Source organism: Hyla sarda, chromosome 4 (genome assembly GCF_029499605.1).
Source record: "Hyla sarda isolate aHylSar1 chromosome 4, aHylSar1.hap1, whole genome shotgun sequence".
Taxonomy (NCBI): domain Eukaryota; kingdom Metazoa; phylum Chordata; class Amphibia; order Anura; family Hylidae; genus Hyla; species Hyla sarda.
The window spans coordinates 150098370-150118167 of record NC_079192.1 but is presented as its reverse complement, the minus strand read 5'-3'; the positions used below and the strand labels follow the sequence as shown (position 1 = coordinate 150118167).

Below are 19798 nucleotides of genomic sequence, written 5' to 3'. Positions count from 1 at the left end.
CTTGAACTTCAAATAAATCCGAGGCCCCGGTAATGGGTAGGAGATATACTTCTGAGAGAACCGTTAAGGACCAACGGCTTGAGGAGGGAGACGTGGAACGAGTTCGGGATGCGCAGAGAAAGAGGAAGATGTAACTTGTACGCAACCGGATTAATGCTGTGCCCAGTTTATAATAAGGCTGCTTCAGATGATCATACTTCACAGAGAGCAAAACCTTGTCCCCGGGAGAAAAGACTGGTGGAGACTAGGGATGTAAGAAAAAAAATCGATTCACTCGATTATCGCGATTTTTCATTTGGCGACACTGTATAAGATATTTTGAATCGATCCTTTTAGGTATGTAGAATTCGTATCTCCCGACGCCCGGGACATGCAGGTGAATTTTTCTGGCTCGTGCAAGCAGGGCTGGACCTGACAAGCGCGGCGGCGCTCTGGGTGTATAGAGCGGGCTCCTGACTCCTGCCTGCTCCGTAGTCTGCGGCCCCGGGTTGATTTCAGTAGCCGAGGGCCGCCGCTAATAGCCAGCATGCGGCGCTCAGCAGTCTGTATGGAGCGGACTCCGCCTCTGACCGCCAGGGGGGTGTCTGCTCCAATAAGGAGGGAGGGAGGAGTACAGGGCAGGCCAGTCAGGTACTAGTGGTGGGGGACTCAATTATTAGGGGGACAGACAGGGCAATCTGTCACAAAGACCGGGATCGCCGAACAGTGTGCTGTCTGCCTGGCGCACGAGTTCGGCACATCGCGGATCGGGTTGACAGGTTGTTGGGCGGGGCTGGAGAGGACCCAGCAGTCATGGTACATATTGGCACCAATGACAAAGTAAGAGGTAGGTGGAGTGTCCTTAAAAATGATTTCAGGGACTTAGGCCGCAAGCTTAAGGCAAGGACCTCCAAGGTAGTCTTTTCTGAAATACTACCAGTACCACGAGCCGCACCAGAGAGGCAGCGGGAGATCAGGGAGGTAAACAAGTGGCTCAGAAGCTGGTGTAGGAAGGAAGGGTTTGGGTTCATGGAGAACTGGGCTGACTTCGCTGTCGGTTACCGGCTCTACCGTAGGGACGGGCTGCACCTCAATGGGGAGGGTGCAGCTTTGCTTGGGGAGAAGATGGCTAGAAGGGTGGAGGAGTGTTTAAACTAGGGACTTGGGGGGAGGGAACCTACAGCAAAGAGGGGGAAGATAGTGTAGATAGAGAGGTGGGAATTATAAATGTACCTGGGGGTGGAGCGGAGGGAGGGGTTAGAATAGTTAATAGGAATAGGCTTCATAGGAAAATAAAACTTACACCCTTGAATCCCATTAACCCCAATAACATAAAGGATGGAAATGTAAAGTGTATGTTCACAAATGCCAGAAGCCTAGCAAATAAAATGGGGGAGCTTGAGGCCTTGATACTGGAGGAACATATTGATATAGTTGGGGTCACTGAGACATGGCTGGACTCCTCGCATGACTGGGCTGTCAATCTGCAGGGGTTTATATTGTTTCGCAAGGATAGAATGAACAGAAAAGGTGGTGGAGTCTGTCTGTATGTAAGAAGTGGTATGAAAGTCAGTGTGAACGATGCCATAGTGTGTGATGATTCTGAGGATGTGGAATCATTGTGGGTAGAATTACAAAAGGAGGGAAATACTGAAAAAATAATATTTGGGGTAATCTACAGACCCCCTAATATCACTGAAGAGATAGAAGTTCGGCTTCATAAACAAATAGAGAGGGCCGCCCGGGCAGGTACAGTGGTAATAATGGGAGATTTTAACTATCCAGATATAGATTGGGGTCCGGGGTTGGCTAAAACTACAAAGGGGCGACAATTCCTAAATTTATTGCAGGATAATTTTATGGGCCAGTTTGTGGAGGACCCAACAAGAAGTGATGCCTTGTTGGATCTGATCATTTCCAACAACGCAGAGCTGGTTGGTAATGTAACTGTGCGGGAAAACCTTGGTAATAGCGACCACAATATAGTTACTTTTGACTTAAAATGTAGAAAACAAAGACAGGCGGGGAAGGCAAAAACATATAACTTTAAAAAGGCAAATTTCCCTGGGCTGAGGGCTGCACTACAGGACATAGACTGGGGGGAGGTGTTCTCAAATACTGATACAGAAGGTAAATGGGACATCTTTAAATTAACTCTAAATAACTATACAGCTAAATATATACCAAAGGGGAACAAATATAAACGATTGAAACTAAATCCTACATGGCTGACACATGATGTTAAAAGAGCAATAAACAGCAAAAAAATAGCCTTCAAAAAATACAAATCTGATGGGTCAGCGATAACATTTAAACAGTACAAGGAGCTTAATAAAATCTGTAAAAATGTAATAAAAACAGCAAAAATTCAAAATGAGAGACAGGTGGCCAAAGAAAGCAAAACTAATCCTAAATATTTTTTTAGATATATAAATGCAAAAAAACCAAGGACAGAGCATGTAGGACCCCTTAATAATGATAATGGGGAGGTTGTCACAGGCGATCAAGAGAAGGCGGAGCTACTGAATGGGTTCTTTAGTTCTGTATACACTATGGAAGAAGGAGCTGACATTGGCCAGGTCAGTGCTGGTAACACATCATGTAATGTACTGAACTGGCTTAATGTAGAGTTGGTACAAGGTAAGTTAAGTGATATAAATGTAAGCAAATCCCCAGGACCGGATGGACTACACCCAAGAGTTCTTAGAGAGGTAAGTTCAGTAATATCTGTACCCCTGTTCATGATATTTAGAGATTCTCTGGTGTCTGGTATTGTGCCAAGGGACTGGCGCAAGGCGAATGTGGTGCCAATCTTCAAAAAGGGCTCTAGGTCTTCCCCAGGAAACTATAGACCGGTAAGTTTAACGTGCATTGTGGGTAAATTGTTTGAAGGACTTATAAGGGATTACATACAGGAATACATAGGGGATAATTGTATTATAAGTGATAGCCAGCATGGGTTTACTAAGGATAGAAGTTGTCAAACCAATCTAATTTGCTTTTATGAAGAGGTGAGTAGAAGCCTTGACAGAGGAATGGCTGTGGATATAGTGTTTCTGGATTTTGCTAAAGCATTTGATACTGTCCCTCATAGACGTCTGACAGGTAAGTTAAGGTCTTTGGGTTTGGAAATTTTAGTTTGTAACTGGATTGAACACTGGCTCATGGATCGTACCCAGAGAGTGGTGGTCAATGATTCGTACTCTGATTGGTCCCCGGTTATTAGTGGTGTACCCCAAGGTTCAGTACTGGGACCGCTGTTGTTTAATTTATTTATCAATGATATAGAGGATGGTATTAACAGCTCTGTTTCTATCTTTGCAGATGACACCAAGCTTTGTAGCACGGTACAGTCTATAGAGGATGTGCATAAGTTACAAGATGACTTAGATAGACTAAGTGTCTGGGCATCCACTTGGCAAATGAGGTTCAATGTGGATAAATGTAAAGTTATGCATCTGGGTACTAATAACCTGCATGCATCGTATGTCTTAGGGGGGATTAAACTGGCAGAGTCACTGGTAGAGAAGGATCTGGGTGTACTTGTAGATCACAGACTACAGAATAGCATGCAATGTCAGGCTGCTGCTTCCAAAGCCGGCAGGATATTGTCATGTATCAAAAGAGGCATGGACTCAAGGGACAGGGACATAATACTCCCCCTTTATAAAGCATTGGTACGGCCTCACCTGGAATATGCTGTTCAGTTTTGGTCACCTGTCCATAAAAGGGACACTGCGGAGTTGGAAAGGGTGCAGAGACGCGCGACTAAACTAATATGGGGCATGGAACATCTTAGCTATGAGGAGCGATTAAAGGAGTTACAATTGTTTAGTCTTGAGAAGAGACGTTTAAGGGGGGATATGATAAACGTATATAAGTATATTAATGGCCCATACAAAAAATATGGAGAAAAACTGTTCCAGGTTAAACCCCCCCAAAGGACGAGGGGGCACTCCCTCCGTCTGGAGAAAAAAAAGTTTAGTCTCAAGGGGCGACACGCCTTCTTTACCGTGAGGACTGTGAATTTATGGAACGGTCTACCTCAGGAACTGGTCACAGCAGGAACAATTAACAGCTTTAAAACAGGATTAGATACATTCCTGGAACAAAATAAGATTAATGCTTATGAAGAAATATAAAATCTCATCCCTTCCCCAATATCGCGCCACACCCCTACCCCTTAATTCCCTGGTTGAACTTGATGGACATATGTCTTTTTTCGACCGTACTAACTATGTAACTATGTAACTCCTGCCCGCTCCATACTCTGCAGCCCCCAGCTGTTTTCAGTAGCCGGGGGGCGCCACTAACAGCCAGCATGCGGTGATCACCGCGTCTGGCTATTAACCCTTTAGATCACCACTGTCAAAGCTGACTGCTGCGTCTAAAAGGGACCTGTGAATGCTCCTTGGTGGGCTAGTGGGTTGAATGCCCCCCCCAGCGCGATCGCGGGCGATCCACTGTGGAGGTAGCTTCCTGCTGTCCTGTGGCTCTGTCATTGATAGAGCCTGGCTTGACTGGGCTCTATCAATGGATCACAGATCAATGGAGTTCAATAGAACTCTAGTCATCTGTCTGAGGAATCTAATGATTCCTCCTAAAAGTCTAATAAAGTGTATAAAATAAATAAATAAATAAAAAATGTTTTAATAAAAGTGTAAAAGACACACATTAACCCCTTCCATATTAAAAGTTCAAATCACCCCCTGTTCCTATTTAAAAACATGTAAACATAATAAAAATAAACATATTTGTTATCACTGCGTACGTAAAAATTGCAATATATAGTTTTTGAGACAGAATCAGGATATATGGCGATATATTGTCTCGTAAACAGAATCGGGATATATTGGGATATATCGTATCGTCATACGTGTATCGCGATACGTGTATCGCGATACGTATCGCATCGCCAAATTCTTGCCGATTCACACCCCTAGTGGAGACCTCCTCATCTTCTCAGCTTGGGACTTCATGCGGGAAGAGGCGAAAGCTAAAGAACGCCGGGTTTCCTGCCAAATAGTTTGGAAGTCCCAAACCAAAACATCAACAGCTGGTACTTCAGAAGAAGTGAGCAGAGGTAGAGGAGGACGAAGGTGATGACTGTAACCCATAAAGAATGGAGAGGCACTTGTAGAGTCAGAGTCAGGATGATTGTAAGAGAACTCAGCCCAGGGTAATAGATTGGACAAGTAATCATGGCAGAAACAAAATGGCGAAGATACTCTTCAAGAACTTGGTTCACCTGCTCTACTTGGCCGTTGGTTTGTGGGTGGTATGTTGATGAAAAATCCAATTTGACTTTTAGGCGAGAGCAGGGAGCCCGCCAAAACTTGGAAATTAACTGAACCCCTCTGTCAGAGACGATGTGAAGCGATAGTCCATGCAGGCAGAAAATATGTCGGAAAAATTGATATGCCAACTGAGTAGCTGAAGGAGGACCACGCAGAAGTACAAAATGAGCCATCTTAGAGAAACGATCAACGACCACCCAAATGACCGTGCAATTGGAGGAGGACTGCAAATCAGTGATAAAATCCATGGCAATGTTGGTCCATGGAAACTCAGGGACAGGTAAAGGCTGTAAGAGGCCCGCCGGTTTGTTATGAGGTGTCTTGTCACGAGCACAAATTACACAGGTATGGACAAAATCAGCAACATCGCGCTCCAGTTTTGGCCACCAGTAATGACGGGCGATGAGCAAAGTAGACTTCCATTTTCCAGGGTGACCGGCCAATAAAGAACAATGTCCCCATTTCAGCACCTTAGTCCTAACTCGAGTTGGCACAAAAGTCTTTTCCGGTGGAACTTGCTGAAGATTGACCAGTGCTGCCATAACCAATCGATCTGGAGGCAAAATATGATGAGGTATTGGTTCCTGGCCCACCACATCAGAGAGAGAGAGAGGGCATCGGCTCTGACGTTCTCGTGTGCTGGTCGAAAATGAATGGGAAAATTAAACCGGGAAAAGAAAAGTGACCACCTGGCCTTCCTGGGCTTCAGATGTTGTGCGGACTTTAAGTAAAGAAGATTTTTATGGTCCATATAGATGTTGTTCGGATTAGTAGCTCCCTCTAACTAGTGACACCATTCTTCCAAAGCTAGCTGAATAGATAAAAAAGAAGAGAAAAAAAAACACATGTGCCCCTAGTGCGGTACCGTGAGAGTATTTGGCACAAGTACAAGAATTGCGCTTACCAGAATGTGTTGCGCTGTGGGCACAACACCATGAAGAGCATAATAGATAAATCTGCATGCAGCCAGGATCCTCCGGTTGAAGACTTGCTCACCGGTGGAGATTCAGTGGAAAAATGGCAGATGTAAAATTGGATCCTTAGTCCGGCATAGCGCAGTAGAAGAAGAGTCTGTAATGCAGGGGTTAACTTCATATGGTTTATTCAAAACACAATCACAACGCGTACAGGGCACTTCCTCAGGCAATGTGTATACAGGCATGGCAAACAGCTCAGTTTAAATAAGCACGGCAAACCTTCTAAAGGTTACGTCAATTAGGCTGTGCTGGCTCTATTACTAGAACCAGAACAGCTGCACAAAAAAAAAAAAATTATTATTATATTCAAAGTAACAAAATACATAGATGGCAGCTAAGTGTATATCAAGATGTTAAAATAGTGAGTTCTAACATAATCTGCGGGGGTGAAGAGATATGTCGGGATGTAAGTTAGATCACTCTTACGGTGAATGCGCATCTCTGGCCGTAGTAAGCGTTAGTCCGGATTCGGGCTTCTAACAAATTGATGAATGACAGCGCTATACAGGCCGTGGCGTAGCTGGTGGTGGGGGGAGTCAGCCATTTTTAGCTCTAGTCCGGATTCTTATTAAATGAACAAGGGCGCTATATACGCCGTGGAGTAGCTAGTAGTGGGCAGGGTCAGCAAGTTTAGCTTGGTAAATGATTAGATGTGTGCTGTCTAAGGTTTTGTAATGCCGCACCATAGGGAAAAATAGGAGCGCTATACATGCCGTAGCATGGCTAGCGGTGGGCGGAGTCAGAGGGTACTGAAAATTAAGAAGCTGTATCTGTTAATATGATAGATAGCAGGATACAGAATCCACAGTTATACAGAATCCACAGTTAGTAGTGGTAAGTAGGTAAAGCAGTGATTACGGTAATTGTAACGGATAAAGATGGGAAAAAATGGGAAAATAGGTCCATAATAGATTATATTACTACAATAAAAATGTAGTAAAATGTAGGGAATCTTTTCATGAATATGAGAGTAATAGATGATGCAGAGACCCGACAGGGATAATATTTAAGTTCGGAAGCGATCGTGTATAATAAAAATAATTATTATTTAAGGAATGGTTATTTTTACTATTATAGCAAAGCTTTAAGACTAAGGAAAGAAGAACCTTATATATCAAGGGGGGAGGATAAGAAATACAAAGTATAAGGAGAATATTACAAGTGAAAAAAGGATGTGGAAGTGGAAAAAAGAGTGATCTAACTCACATCCCGACATATCTCTTTACCCCCGCAGATTATGTTAGAACATACTATTTTAACATCTTGATATACACATAGCTGCCATCTTTGTATTTTGTTACTTTGAATATAATAAAGTTTTTTTTTTTTGTGCAGCTGTTCTGGTTCTAGTAATAGAGCCAGCATAGCCTAATTGACATAACCTTTAGAAGGTTTGCCATGCTTATTTAAACTGAGCTGTTTGCCATGCCTGTATACACATTGCCTGAGGAAGTGCCCTGTACGGGCAAGAAACGCGTTGCGATTGTGTTTTGAATAAACCATATGAAGCAAACACCTGAATTACGGACTCTTCTTCTACTGTGCTGCGCCGGACTAAGGATCCAATTTTACATCTGCCATGTTTTCCACTAAAGCTAGCTTAAAGGCAAAGAGTTCCAGGTCACCGATGGTGTATAATTCCTCTCAGCAGGAGAAAATGTTTTAGAGAAGAAGCCGCAAGTCATCGTTTTGTCCTTGGAGGATTTCTGATTCAAAACTGCTACGACTCCTACAGAACAGGCATCCACTTCAAGGTAGAACGGCTTGTCCAGGTCAGATCGCATCAGAACAGGTGCGGAGGCAAATGCCGACTTCAAATGAGAAAAACCCTCCTCCAAAGAAGGCAGCCAGGACTTGGTATTGGCACCTTTCTTGGTGAGAGCCACAATAGGAGCTACCACGGTGGAGAAGTACAGAATGAACTGCCGATAATAGCTGGCCAAGGAAGCGTTGAATAGCCCGCAGTCCAGAAGGTTGCAGCCAGGTTAGAACCAAAGACAGCTTGTCAGGATCCATCCGAATGCCTTGGTAGGAGACAATATAGCCGAGGAATGGCAGAGTCAACTTCTTAAAGAGACATTTCGCGAGCTTGGCATAGAGGCGGTTGCTCCAAAGGAGTCTCAAGACCTGTTGCACATGGGTCCGATGAACTTCCAAGTTGGACAAGAAGATCAAAATGTCGTCCAGATACACCACAACACAAGTGTAAATGAGATCTCGGAAAATGTAATTGACAAATTCTTGAAAAATGGCCGGGGTGTTACAGAGACCAAACGGCATCACAAGGTACTCATAATGCCCATCACAGGTTTTAAAAGCCATCTTCCACTGGTCTCCTTCCCGGATTCTGATTAGGTCATACAACCCTCGCAAGTCCAACGTGGTGAAAATCTTGGCTCCCCGTAGGCGATCAAATAGTTCTGAGATCAGTGGGAGGGGTACTGGTTCTTGACGGAGATCTTATTATGTCCCCAGTAATCAATGCAGGGACGGAGAGAACCGTTCTTTTTTTCCACAAAGAAGAAACCGGCTCCAGCAGGAGAGGTAGACTTCCGAATGAAGCCCTTCTGTAGGTTCTTGCTGATGTATTCAGAAATGGCCTGCGTCTCTGGAATAGTTTCTTCCCCGAGGGGGCAAAGAACCCGGCAGAAGATCAATTGGACAATCGTAGGGTCGATGGGGAGGAAGACTCTCTGCTTGCTTCTCGCAAAACACGTCTGCGAAGTCTTGGTACAGGGTAGGCAGACCCGGCAGAGAGGGGCTAGGAATAGGATGCTTCAGTTGAATTGTCACAAGACAGCGGTTCAGACAATCCTGGCCCCAACGAGAGACTTCTCCGGAGTGCCTATCTAGAGCTGGGGCGTGGCATTACAGCCATGGCAGACCGAGGAGAACAGAGGAAGAACAGTGAGGAAGCACATAGAACTTGATCCACTCCTCGTGAATAGCACCCACTTGCATCTTCAGAGGTTCAGTGATATACTTCACCATGGAATTCAGGCACTCCCCGTTGATAGTAGAGATGTACAAAGACTTAGCGAGCTGTGAGACTGGGAGATGATATTTATGAACCAGAGAGGAATCCACGAAGTTCCCTGCTGAACCAGAGTCCTCAAAAGCAGAAATGAGAAACCGGAAGAGGAGGAGAGCCAGACAGGCATGTATAAGCGAGGAGAGGGAGTATGCGTTTCCTGGTCACTGAGGCCGAAGAGGGCAGTTATTGCAAAAATGCTCCGGTCTGGCACAGATTCTCCTTCCATCGGCGTGACCTCTCTTGCGGAGAAAGGTGAGCTCGATCCACATGCATAGGCTCTTTGCCAGAAGGCAAAGAAGTAGGCAGAGGCAGCCGCTGAAACACCGGAGCCAAACGGGGAAGACTACTTGAACGAGTAGGTTTGCGTTCTTGACAGAGCTCCTCTTGCCTGTCGGCCAAACGCACATCAATGTGGGTAGCCAACAGAATCAATTCAGACAGGGATGATGGTGGATCTCGTGTGGCCAGGGCTTCCTTTACCCTTCTAGAAAGTCCCTTCTTGAAGGTGGCACACATGGCTGCATAATTCCAAACCAATTCTGAAGCTAGAATACGGAATTGGACCGCGTAGTCGCCTACAGAGGAATTCCCTTGATGGAGGTTCAGGAGCGCGGTTTCAGCCGAGGAAGAATGTGCTGGGTCCTCGAAGACACTGCAGAATTCCGAAAGGAAAGCTTGCAGATCGGTCATCACTGGATCACCTTTGTCCCAGAGGGGAATAGCCCAGGCCAGCGCCTTACCAGAAAGAAGGCTCACTACGAAAGCCACTTTAGCATGTTCAGACGGGAACTGGTCAGACATGAGTTCCACGTGTATAGAACACTGGGCAACGAAGCCTCTGCACAATTTAGGGTCCCCTTCATACTTAGTTGGCAGAGTCGAGTAAGGTGCCGCTGGTATTCACCAGAGCCTGCCGCAAAGGGGGATGGACTTGCTTTGGCAGGCGGCACCCAGGTCGCTACCCCATCTGCTGTATTTGCATATTCATCGGCGCTGGTCTCCATGTCCTAGTGCTGGTCACGTGAGTGCTCGATGTATATGCAAATACAGCAGACAGGGCCTGTCTCCAGCACGCAATTCAGTGACGATAGAATAGAGGGTCTCTGGTGGGACATAACCCTGGACCTAAGGTACGTATGTTAGTAAGTGACCCCTCAACAGACTCCTGTTCACCAACACTATAACCCAGTATACAGGCTTTCCACATCGATGGAGGCCAGAGAAAAGTCTGGTCTCCATTCAAACTCTTCCAGACATTTAATTAGATTCCCAGTATCTCTGAGGTAGGAGGGTGTTTCTTTCAGAATTGGGGACATCAGCCAGTCAAGAAAGCTGGAAATAGCTTCAGTCACTGAGTCAACTCTGGCCACAATAGGGCGGCCTGGGGGCTGGCTCAGTGACTTGTGGATTTTGGGTAGTATATACCAGTAGGGAAATTTTGTTTTTTCTGCAATTTTTTCTGAAATAACCCCTTTGTTTACATGTATACGTAACATGGATAGCAATTTTTCTTTAATCTTAGTGGTAGGATTAGATGGTAGTACAGTATACACTTCTGAATTACCTAGTTGTTTTTCTGTTGATATGGTATAATCTGCCTGATTCCAAATAACTACCGCCCCACCTTTTTCTGCCCTTGACACTAAAATGTCATTATTCTGCATTAGGTTTTTCAATGCAACATATTCCTTTTTAGTTAGATTTGGGACATGTGCAGGATAGATTAATGCTTTAACTTCCTTAAGTACATTCTTGCTAAAAATATCTAAGGGGTTGCCTGGACTAATTTGGGGGTTAAAGAGGGATTTATTGCCTCCTAAAAAGGGGGAGACAATATTTTCCGTATCATATTCAACTTTTTCTTGCAGAGGAAAGGTAGCCCCAGATAACTCAGCAAGAATTTTAGTACAATCTACCTCATACTGTGTAAATTATTTTGTGATTGAAAAACCTAATGCACCTATTTTGCATGGGGTGGCACTTTCATATGATGCTTCACAAATATTTTTATTACTGGAAAAACATTTTTTGAGGTTTAATCTACGGACTGCCTTGTAAAAGTCAATCTCAAAGTCCTCATAGTTAAAGGGTTCCGTTAGTCCGTAGTTTAACCCTTTTTCCAGGGCTGTTTGGCAGTGGTTGTTAATGGCAACATCCGTAAGATTAACCACTAGGGATTCTTTTATTGTTCATTCCAAGTTACATTCTCCTTGCGTTTGCTCCTCCAAGGTGTCAACCTGTATCCTTTTCCTTCTATTTCTCCTGCGTCCTCCTCGCCTGGTCTTCCTCCTAAAAATTTTTTTGGGTTGGTGTTGGCTACATTTACTGTACTAGAAGTCGATGCTTTGTTTGGATCATCAGATCCGCAGGATTCTGACTCCTTAGTAAGAAAGTCAGTAGTGGTACGTTTTTTCTTAGAGTTAGGATGTCTTTGGCCCCTGTTCACATTCTATGGTTTAGTGTAACGTTTAGATTTACTGGATTCATTCATTGGTTTATGTTTCATCCAGGTGAATACATTCCCCGACTCAAAGTCCTTTTTGTCGCGCATATATTTATCACGCTTCACCTCTTTCAGCATGGTTTGCAACTGTAGTATTTTTTTTATCTAAATTTAATATGAAAGTATTAAATTGTGCTTCTGTTAGGCGTGTCCTTAACTCAGTTTTAGCTTTGCATAGTAACCCCTTCATATTCCTTCCGATTTTGCATAAGGATTAGATTTTGCAGGTTCAATGAATGCAGGATATGTGCTTCATTCCATGCTGCCACGAACTCTGGATTGTGCTCATATTGCGAGGGAGACTTATAGATTCGTAAACCTCTTGGTGTACGTTTGCACTCTGCATATGCATTGAAGGGAATGCATAGTCCAGAATAATTTGGTTTCTTTATCTGCCTAAGAATTGATTTTGTATTGCAGGGTTTTGGTGCTTAGCACCTGCAGCTCGTCCTGAGCTTCACAAGCCATAAAAAACGCCCCCGCCTGTGCTCTACCTGTGTTAATGGCTTTTTCCATGGATGTATTATTTGTCTCTGAATCTGAATTCATGGAGCTCTCAGCAGTACGTGCCTCAGACATGTAGCAGTCAAAAAAGAAATATGTTTGTAAGAAGTTGAGTCTGGCACCGCTACTGTGAATGCATCTAGAGAGCTATATTCGGAACAGTGTAATACAGCTTAATGGTCGTGTCTGTCTGCTAGATAGTTGCTACGGGTGATGGCGGTGCTCGTATCAAGAAAGTCCAGTATAATGACACAAACTTTGCAAGTAGAGTGTATAGATAAAGCACTCGCCACGGCCAGAGGTTCAGCAACAAACTTGAGCTTTAATTCCAGACTTGAGCCGGTGAAACAGAGCAGACAGACACACAGGGAGCATGGATGGAACATGTGAGGCGGGGGCGTGACAAAGGAATGGTAAACGGTTTCACGCACTGAGGCGCTTCCTTTGGCCCACGCTGACATCATCATGTCAAGGTGGAGACTTTATGCGGTTGCAACTGGGCGTTACTAAAATGACATCACCTTCCGTGCAACATATAAGTAAGTGAAAAAATAATGCAATAAAGACTCACACATTAAAAACAATGTAATCAATCCGTAGAAAAGAGAAAAGAAAACCAGGGCAACTCACCAAATACGTAAACTTCAAGCTTCTTTATTAATCCATGAAGGGTATAAACAGTGCAAGACACGGGTGGACAAAACACAGGGGGACGTTCGTTCGGGGCTACGGTGCCGTTTCGCAAGATATGCTTCAACTGGCCCACATCGTCTTCCAGCCGGAAACACATTTAAATACCCCTCCCCTCCGTTGCTATAGAAATAAGTCAAACAAGAGGTAAGTGCAATTAAAAATGTTAAAAACAACTGTGTGATACACCTAAGATTTTCATTTATGTTAATAATGCACTGAGCTCAGTACGTTCATTGAGACCTAAAGGCCCCATTGCTTCTAACCGAAGAATCCATTTTGTTTCATTTCTTAATAGTATTTCTTCTCTATTTTTCCCAGCAAAACCATGTTCGATCCTTTCCAGTCCGGCAAAACGGAATCCATATTTTTCTCTAGAATGAAATTCATTAATATGTTGAATAAATCTAGTGGCTCCGATGCCGGTCCTGAGGGATCGAACATGTTCGCGGATTCTGTAAAAATAAGGGCCTTTTTGTCTTCCCAATATAAAATAACTTACATTTACATACCAATGCGTAAACCACATGAGAGGATCTGCATGTAATACATTGTTTCACATTAATAATATTACCTGCTAATTCTACAATTCTACATTTCATATTTAGAGAGCAAAATGAACATGAACCGCAAGTAAAATTCCCTTTTGGGCGTAATTCAGACAGCCAATTCTGTTCCGATGCGTTTTTTCCTTTTTTCAATAAATCTCCAACTGTTTTAGTTTTTCTATATGTAACAATCGGTTTTTCATTAGTGATTACTGCTATATCAGCATCTTCTTGTAAGATATACCAATTATTCGTTATTGCTTTTTTCACTACATTATTAATGGGAGTATTTGAAAAAGAAAAAACGCAACGTTTGTTATTTTTTCTGTCTTTCGTTTTCAGCAAAACCTCTCTTGGTATTCGATCTATTTTCTTTCTTGCATCTAAAATTAAATTAAGAGGATAGCCTCTCTGTTCCAATCGATACTGTAAATCATCTGCCTGTTTTTGAAACAGTATGGGACTGCTATTAATTCGTTTTAGTCTGACTAGCTGACTGTATGGGATACTATTTTTAACCTGGGGGGGATGGGATGATTGATAATGTAACAATGAATTTTTGGCAATCGATTTTCTAAAACCAGATGTCACTATATTGCTATCCACAATATCTATCTGTACATCTAGAAATTCAAGATGTTGATCTCCAAATACATATGTAAAAAACATGTTAACTCCATTCACTTGGTTAAGATACTCAACAAAGGCAGCAAATTCATCCTGTGAACCATCCCAAATAATAAAGAGGTCGTCCACATATCTGAGAAAAAGTTTAATTTTACCAATAAAGGGGTTCTTGGATGTGAACACCCACTTGTCTTCCAACATGGAGAGGAAAATATTGGCATAAGCACATGAGGTAGGAGACCCCATGGCTGTACCATGTGTCTGTCTATACCAATCCCCTCCATATTGGAAGACATTATTACTCAACACGAATGTAAGGGCTTCAGTAACAAATTCAATAAAGTCAGGTGACTTGCCTGTTTTCTGTAGGATAGAGGTCATAGCCTCCACACCCGAATCCAAAGGGATTCGGGTGTATAGGCTCTCCACATCCACGGAACACAGTTTTAAACCAGGTTGCCAATGGAAATTATTCAAAATTTTAATTAAATCTCCGGTGTCCCTGAGATAAGAAGGTAATTCTCTCAATAGAGGCGACACTGACCAATCAACATAACTGGACAAATATTCAGTCGGTGACCCAATCCCAGAGACAATAGGACGCCCCGGGGGCTGGGTCACCGACTTGTGGACCTTAGGCAATATATACCAAGAGGGTTTTTTAATGTTCCTAGGGAGGAGACGTTCAGCACTTTTTCTACTGATAACCCCTTTTTCATGAAATTTCCGAAGTAACGATCTCAGGTTATTAATTATTTGTGGACATGGATCTTTTTTTAATTTGCAGTAGGTATTCTCATCTCCTAACTGTCTAAGAGCCTCTGTGTTATAGTCAGTAGTTTTCCACAGAACAACCCCCCCACCTTTATCAGCCTTGGTAACAACAATATCTTCCCTTTTTCTTAATTTATCTAGGGCTATTTGTTCTCTATCTAAGATGTTGCTCTGGACCTTCGGGTAAATGAGGGCTTTAACTTCTTTTAGAACTGACTTCTGGAATATATCAAGTGGACTCCCAGGTGTAACAGGAGGATTAAACAAAGAGGGATTACCTCCTGAAAAAAGCTTATCACTAGTACTATCTGTTCTATCAGACACCTGATCATTAATATCAGCAAGGAACGTGACTAATTCCCGCTCCTCATCATTAAATTCACTAGGTACACAAAACCCTAAAGGCCCTATTTTACAGCTAGTTTCACCTTCGAGTAAGATTACATTTTTATTTTCATTTTTTACTGCAGAAAAAACTTTTTTTAAATTTAATTTACGGACACCCTTGAATAAGTCCTCTTGGAACTGGACATAGTCGAATTTTTCTCTAAGGCCAAAGTTTAATCCTTTGTTCAATAATGAGATCGTGTCCTCATCCAAATCCTCATCCGTGAGGTTCACTACTATATTTTCAGGAATTACTTGCGCCAAGTTACATTCTTGCGTTTGGGTACGCGTTTTCTCAGAATTCTTTGATTTTCCTCTCCCTCTTCGGGTTCTAGGTCCAAAGGGATTCCGGCAGCTTTTTGTTTGATGTTCCCTGCGTCTCCAGTCGACTCTGTCGAACCACTGCTGTCTGTGTCAGTTGTCATAAAATCCGAACTTTTATTTTTATTTTTATTCCTGCTTAAATTTGACTTCACCGGAACATTTTTTGAGACTCTTCGATTAGCATTAGACTTTTTATTCCAAGTGAAAACCTGATGGTTCTCAAAGTCTCTTTTGTCTCTTATAAATTTGTCCCGCTTTATAATCTTAATTTTCTCTTGTACTAGACCCAATTTTTTCTCTAAATTTTGCAGGAAAATATTAAATAATGGTTCAGAGAGTCTTGTTCTTAATTCACATTTAGTTTTGCAAAGGTCTGCTGTTACCATTTCATATTCAGTTTTGTTTCTCTCCAGTACTAACTTCTGGATTTCCAGAGAATGTAGCAGATGTAACTCATCCCATGCTTTTATAAATTCGGGATCATCTGTATACTGTGAAGGAGTTTTGTATACACGCAATCCTCTGGGAACACGTAAATTGGTCACATAGGCTTCTAAGGAGTTAATAGTCCAAAAGAGCCTAGTCTCTTTTTCAGCCAGGGATTGAACTTTGAACTCCAGTGATTTGGTGCTTAACAGCGAAATTTCATCTTTGTATTCACAAGACGCGAAGAACATCCCCGCGTCCACCCGGCCTGCACTGATAGCCGTCTCTGAGGCAGTATTAGGAGAATCCATCTCCATAATGGAATGTGCTATTATAGCGGCTGTAGCGTGCTCAGAGTTTAGAAACAACAGTCCATAGACAATATTCAATAGTAGAGAGAAAAAACTCGGCACTGCTTACTTATTAGCACCTGACATCCAATGCCTCTGCTGGCTCAACCACCTCTGATGGTGCTCACTGGTAATAGCAAAGTCCAATGCAAATAATCCGTAGAAAAGAGAAAAGAAAACCAGGGCAACTCACCAAATACGTAAACTTCAAGCTTCTTTATTAATCCATGAAGGGTATAAACAGTGCAAGACACGGGTGGACAAAACACAGGGGGACGTTCGTTCGGGGCTACGGTGCCGTTTCGCAAGATATGCTTCAACTGGCCCACATCGTCTTCCAGCCGGAAACACATTTAAATACCCCTCCCCTCCGTTGCCATAGAAATAAGTCAAACAAGAGGTAAGTGCAATTAAAAATGTTAAAAACAACTGTGTGATACACCTAAGATTTTTTTTTCAATAACAGGCAGATGATTTACAGTATCGATTGGAACAGAGAGGCTATCCTCTTAATTTAATTTTAGATGCAAGAAAGAAAATAGATCGAATACCAAGAGAGGTTTTGCTGAAAACGAAAGACAGAAAAAATAACAAACGTTGCGTTTTTTCTTTTTCAAATACTCCCATTAATAATGTAGTGAAAAAAGCAATAACGAATAATTGGTATATCTTACAAGAAGATGCTGATATAGCAGTAATCACTAATGAAAAACCGATTGTTACATATAGAAAAACTAAAACAGTTGGAGATTTATTGAAAAAAGGAAAAAACGCATCGGAACAGAATTGGCTGTCTGAATTACGCCCAAAAGGGAATTTTACTTGCGGTTCATGTTCATTTTGCTCTCTAAATATGAAATGTAGAATTGTAGAATTAGCAGGTAATATTATTAATGTGAAACAATGTATTACATGCAGATTCTCTCATGTGGTTTACGCATTGGTATGTAAATGTAAGTTATTTTATATTGGGAAGACAAAAAGGCCCTTATTTCACAGAATCCGCGAACATGTTCGATCCCTCAGGACCGGCATCGGAGCCACTAGATTTATTCAACATATTAATTAATTTAATTCTAGAGAAAAATATGGATTCCGTTTTGCCGGACTGGAAAGAATCGAACATGGTTTTGCTGGGAAAAATAGAGAAGAAATACTATTAAGAAATGAAACGAAATGGATTCTTCGGTTAGAAGCAATGGGGCCTTTAGGTCTCAATGAACGTACTGAGCTCAGTGCATTATTAACATAAATGAAAATCTTAGGTGTATCACACAGTTGTTTTTAAAATTTTTAATTGCACTTACCTCTTGTTTGACTTATTTCTATGGCAACGGAGGGGAGGGGTATTTAAATGTGTTTCCGGCTGGAAGACGATGTGGGCCAGTTGAAGCATATCTTGCGAAACGGCACCGTAGCCCCGAACGAACGTCCCCCTGTGTTTTGTCCACCCGTGTCTTGCACTGTTTATACCCTTCATGGATTAATAAAGAAGCTTGAAGTTTACGTATTTGGTGAGTTGCCCTGGTTTTCTTTTCTCTTTTCTACGGATTATTTGCATTGGACTTTGCTATTTCCAGTGAGCACCATCAGACGTGGTTGAGCCAGCAGAGGCATTGGATGTCAGGTGCTAATAATTACGTAAGCAGTGCCGAGTTTTTTCTCTCTACTATTGAATATTAAAAACAATGTACATTACATTACGGCTAGTTTCTTAATGGAGAAAAGCACCAAGGGGTCCGAGTGCATTCATTCGAATGATCCATCGGGCTTCTCTCTCCATTAATATCAGATCACGATCTCCCCCGTTAGGAGGTATTTCCACTTTCTCAATTCTGGCAAATTTTATGGCAGATACATTACTATTATGGTTCTCACGGATATGTTCTATAAAGCGAGAAGCCCCTATCCCTGTACGGATAGAACGTAAATGTTCCTTTATTCTTAGCAGAAGTTTTCTTTTTGTTTTGCCTATGTAGTAGTACTGACAGGGACATACCAGACAGTACACCACATAAGCAGTTTGGCATGTTATTAATTGATTAACTGTAACCATGGTCTCCCCCAGTCTCAAAGAGTTTTTACTCAAATGATGGCTACAAATATTGCATTGGTGACATTTAAAATTACCAATTGGGCTATGTTTTGTTAACCAATTTTGTTCAGTTTTTACTGTACTTTTTTCAGAATTTTTTTTAACATAGTACCCAATGTTTTATTCCTTTTTTGCGTAATAATACGTTCAGGGGCAGCTAGGTGCTTAAAGAGGCACTGGCATTGTTAAAAACTTTTCTTATATTGCAGGACTCATTATAATATGACATTTCCCAATATACACCTGTTAAAAAAAATTTACATTTTCACCTGAAATTCAAGCTCAAAATAGCCGCCACTAGGGGTTGCCTGTCTTTTAGCCAGACAGACTAGTCTAGATTTTACAGCATACTGGATACCGGCCGTAAAGCATACCGGTATCCAGTATAGGAGATTTCTATTGAGTGTATGCAAGACTACAGATGGAGGCAACACTGCTCTAACACAGTTATTTACAAACATTGCAGCTTCAGTTGTTACTAAACTACAACTCCCAGCATGCTGAAATAGTCAAAGCTTTCTCACACTCCTGAATGACAAAGAAGTTGATCAGACATTCAGGAGTCTGTGAAAGATGAATGACACACATAGTGACAGCTATGCTGAATAGCATCCAGCTTTACTAGGAGAAGATAAAACAGATAGAACATGTATTTTCTCGGCGTTAGTTTCTTTTTTGGATTTCGTTAAGAATTTGCGACGCGTCTTTTTTTCTACTTTATCAAATGCTTGGGCAATAATTTTAGTGGGGTGACCACAAGCTTCGAGTCAATTAGATAAATGATCTGCTTCTTTCAAAAATGTTTCTCTGTCATTATTTATTCGCTTTAAGCGCACAAACTGACTGTAAGGGATACCCTCTTTTATATGTAGAGGGTGCGAGCTGTTAAAGTGCAGTAATGCATTATTGCGTGATGTATCTTTTCTGTAGGATATAGTGATAAGGGTGTCATCTTTTACCAGGACCTGCACATCCAAAAATTCCAGTTTATCACCACCAAATTGGTGGGTAAATAACATATTTACATTGTTAGTTATGTTTAAATAATTTACGAATCCAGCAAATTCATCTATCTAAAATTGAGAAAAATTCACAATTAACCCCTCAGATGCCGTGATCAATACAGATCACAGCATCTGCAGCATTGCGATTTTAACCTCTTAAGGACCCATGACGTATGCGTACGTCATGAGTCCCAGTCCTGCGATATAACGCGGGGTCACACGGTGACCCCGCATCATATCGCGGCGGGCCCGGCGTCATAGTGAAGCCGGGACCCGCCT

General features: G+C 42.2%; 1 long non-coding RNA gene across 1 annotated transcript in view; it reads right to left on the bottom strand.

Moving 5' to 3' along the window:
* LOC130368562 (uncharacterized) overlaps positions 1-13031 on the bottom strand; it is a 55340-nt gene extending 42309 nt beyond the window's left edge. The window contains exon 1 of the long non-coding RNA XR_008892504.1: positions 12925-13031. This is a non-coding gene — a long non-coding RNA (uncharacterized LOC130368562). The remainder of the gene's footprint in view (positions 1-12924) is intronic.
* Between the last annotated feature and the right edge of the window lie 6767 nt (positions 13032-19798).